A 4930-nucleotide genomic window follows, 5' to 3' on the forward strand; every position below is an offset into this window, starting at 1 on the left:
GGTAATACACACACCACGGCACCCAGGTTATACACACCACGGCAACCAGGTTACACACACCACAGCAGCCAGGTTACACACACCACGGCAGCCAAGTTATACACACCACGGCAGCCAGCTAATTCACACACCACGGCACCCAGGTTATACACACACCACGGCAGCCAGGTTACACACACCACAGCAGCCAGGTTACACACACCACGGCAGCCAGGTTATTCACACACCACGGCAGCCAGGTTATACACACCACGGCAGCCAGGTTAAACACACCACGGCAGCCAGGTTAAACACACCACGGCAGCCAGGTTTCACACACCACGGCAGCCAGGTTACACACCACGGCACAGGTTATACATGCCAGGTTATAGACACCACAGGCAGCCAGGTTAAAGACACCAGGTTATAGGCACCACAGGCAGCCAGGTTATAGACACCACAGGCAGCCAGGTTATTGACACCAGGTTATACACACCACGTCAGCCAGGTTATAGACACCAGGTTATACACACCATGACAGCCAGGTTATACACACCACGGCAGCCAGGTTATACACACCACGGCAGCCAGGATATACACACCACGGCAGCCAGGTTATACACGCCAGGTTATACACACCAAGGCAGCCAGGTTATACACACCACGGCAGCCAGGTTATACACACCACGGCAGCCAGGTTATATACACACCACGGCAGCCAGGTTATACACACCACGGCAGCCAGGTTATACACACCACGGCAGCCAGGTTATACACCACGGCAGCCAGGTTATACACACCACAGGCAGCCAGGTTATAGCCACCAGGTTATACACCACGGCAGCCAGGTTAGAGACACCAGGTTATACACACCACGGCAGCCAGGTTACACACACCACGGCAGCCAGGTAATACACACACCACGGCAGCCAGGTTATACACACCACGGCAGCCAGGTTATACACACACCACGGCAACCAGGTTATACACACCACAGCAGCCAGGTTACACACACCACGGCAGCCAGGTTATACACACCACGGCAGCCAGGTTATACACACCACGGCAGCCAGGTTATACACACCACGGCAGCCAGGTTATACACACACCACGGCAGCCAGGTTATAGACACCACGGCAGCCAGGTTATAGCCACCACGGCAGCCAGGCAGCCAGGTTACACACACCACGGCAGCCAGGTAATACACACACCACGGCACCCAGGTTATACACACCACGGCAACCAGGTTACACACACCACAGCAGCCAGGTTACACACACCACGGCAGCCAGGTTATACACACCACGGCAGCCAGGATATCACACACCACGGCAGCCAGGTTATACACACCACGGCAGCCAGGTTATACACACCACGGCAGCCAGGTTACACACACCACAGCAGCCAGGTTATACACACCACGGCAGCCAGGTTTACACACCACGGCAGCCAGGTTATACACACCACGGCAGCCAGGTTAAACACACCACGGCAGCCAGGTTAAACACACCACGGCAGCCAGGTTTCACACACCACGGCAGCCAGGTTACACACACCACGGCAGACAGGTTATACATGCCAGGTTATAGACACCACAGGCAGCCAGACACCAGGTTATAGCACACCACAGGCAGCCAGGTTATAGACACCACAGGCAGCCAGGTTATTGACAGCCAGGTTATACACACCCGGCAGCCAGGTTACAGACAGCCAGGTTATACACACCATGACAGCCAGGTTATACACACCACGGCAGCCAGGTTATACACACCACGGCAGCCAGGATATACACACCACGGCAGCCAGGTTATACACGCCAGGTTATACACACCAAGGCAGCCAGGTTATACACACCCAGGCAGCCAGGTTATACACACCACGGCAGCCAGGTTATACACACCACGGCAGCCAGGTTATACACACCACGGCAGCCAGGTTATACACACCAGGCAGCCAGGCAGCCAGGTTATAGACACGGCAGCCAGGTTATAGACACCACAGGCAGCCAGGTTATAGACACCAGGTTATTAACGCCACGGCAGCCAGGTTATAGACACCAGGTTATACACACCACGGCAGCCAGGTTATACACACCACACCAGGTTATACACACCACGGCAGCCAGGTTATACACACCACGGCAGCCAGGTTATACACACCACGGCAGCCAGGTTACACACACCACGGCAGCCAGGTTATACCACGGCAGCCAGGATATATACACACCACGGCAGCCAGGTTATACACACCACGGCAGCCAGGTTATACACACACACGGCAGCCAGGTTATACACACCACGGCAGCCAGGTTACACACCCACGGCAGCCAGGTTATACACACCACGGCAGCCAGGTTATACACACACCACGGCAGCCAGGTTATACACACCACGGCAGCCAGGTTATACACACCACGGCAGCCAGGTTATACACACCACGGCAGCCAGGTTATAGCCACGGCAGCCAGGTTATCACACCACGGCAGCCAGGTTATACACACCACGGCAGCCAGGTTATACACACCACGGCAGCCAGGTTTACACACCACGGCAGCCAGGGTTACACACACCACGGCAGCCAGGTTATACACACCACGGCAGCCAGGTTATACACACCACGGCAGCCAGGTTATACACACCACGGCAGCCAGGTTATACACACACCACGGCAGCCAGGTTACACACCACGGCACAGGTTATACATGCCAGGTTATAGACACCACAGGCAGCCAGGTTAAAGACACCAGGTTATACACACCACGGCAGCCAGGCATAGGCAGCCAGGTTATAGACACCACAGGCAGCCAGGTTATTGACACCAGGTTACACACCACGGCAGCCAGGTTATAGACACCAGGTTATACACACACCATGCAGCCAGGTTATACACACCACGGCAGCCAGGTTATACACACCACGGCAGCCAGGTTATACACACCACGGCAGCCAGGTATACACACACCACGGCAGCCAGGTTATACACCACGGCAGCCAGGTTATACACCACGGCAGCCAGGTTATACACACCACGGCAGCCAGGTTATACACACCCACAGGGCAGCCAGGTTATACACACCACGGCAGCCAGGTTATACACACGGCAGCCAGGTTATACACACCAGGTTATAGACACCACAGGCAGCCAGGTTATAGACACCACGCCACGGCAGCCAGGTTAGAGACACCAGGTTATACACACCAGGCAGCCAGGTTACACACACCACGGCAGCCAGGTTATACACACCACGGCAGCCAGGTTATACACACCACGGCAGCCAGGTTATACACACCACGGCAGCCAGGTTATACACACCACGGCAGCCAGGTTATACACACCACGGCAGCCAGGTTATACACACCACGGCAGCCAGGTTATACACACCATGGCAGCCAGGTTATACACCACGGCAGCCAGGTTATACACACACGGCAGCACGGCAGCCAGGTTATAGACACCACAGGCAGCCAGGTTATAGCCACCACGCCACGGCAGCCAGGTTACACACACCACGGCAGCCAGGTTACACACACCACGGCAGCCAGGTTATACACACCACGGCAGCCAGGTATACACACACCACGGCAGCCAGGTTATACACACCACGGCAGACAGGTTATCACACACCACGGCAGCCAGGTTACACACACCACGGCAGCCAGGTTATACACACCACGGCAGCCAGGTTATACACACCACGGCAGCCAGGTTTCACACACCACGGCAGCCAGGTTACACACCACGGCAGCCAGGTTATACATGCCAGGTTATAGACACCACAGGCAGCCAGGTTAAAGATTGACACCACAGGCAGCCAGGTTATAGACACCACAGGCAGCCAGGTTATTGACACCAGGTTATACACCACGGCGCCAGCCAGGTTATAGACACCAGGTTATACACACCATGGCAGCCAGGTTATACACACCACGGCAGCCAGGTTATACACACCACGGCAGCCAGGATATACACACCACGGCAGCCAGGTTATACACGCCAGGTTATACACACCAAGGCAGCCAGGTTATACACACCACGGCAGCCAGCTAATACACACCACGGCAGCCAGGTTATACACACCACGGCAGCCAGGTTATACACACCAGGGCAGCCAGGTTATACACAACACGGCAGCCAGGTTATAGACACCACAGGCAGCCAGGTTATAGCCACCAGGTTATTAACGCCACGGCAGCCAGGTTAGAGACACCAGGTTATACACACCACGGCAGCCAGGTTACACACACCACGGCACCCAGGTTATACACACCACGGCACCCAGGTTATACACACCACGGCAACCAGGTTACACACACCACAGCAGCCAGGTTACACACACCACGGCAGCCAGGTTATACACACCACGGCAGCCAGGTTATACACACCACGGCAGCCAGGTTATACACGCCAGGTTATACACACTACGGCAGCCAGGATATACACACCACGTTAGCCAGGTTATACACGCCAGGTTATACACACCACGGCAGCCAGGATATATACACACCACGGCAGCCAGGCTATACACGCCAGGTTATACACACCACGGCAGCCAGGTTATACACACCACGGCAGCCAGGTTATACACACCACGGCAGCCAGGTTATACACACCACGGCAGCCAGGATATACACGCCACGGCAGCCAGGTTATACACGCCACGGCAGCCAGGTTATACACACCACGGCAGCCAGGTTATACACACCAGGTTATACACACCACGGCAGCCAGGTTATACACACCACGGCAGCCAGGTTATACACACCACGGCAGCCAGGTTATACACACCATGGCAAACAGGTTATACACGCCACGGCAGCCAGGTTATACACACCACAGGCAGCCAGGTTATACACACCACGGCAGCCAGGTTATAGACACCACAGGCAGCCAGGTTATAGACACCAGGTTATAGACACCACAGGCAGCCAGGTTATAGACACCAGGTTATTAC

Source organism: Oncorhynchus nerka, unplaced genomic scaffold (genome assembly GCF_034236695.1).
Source record: "Oncorhynchus nerka isolate Pitt River unplaced genomic scaffold, Oner_Uvic_2.0 unplaced_scaffold_1420, whole genome shotgun sequence".
Classification (NCBI taxonomy): domain Eukaryota; kingdom Metazoa; phylum Chordata; class Actinopteri; order Salmoniformes; family Salmonidae; genus Oncorhynchus; species Oncorhynchus nerka.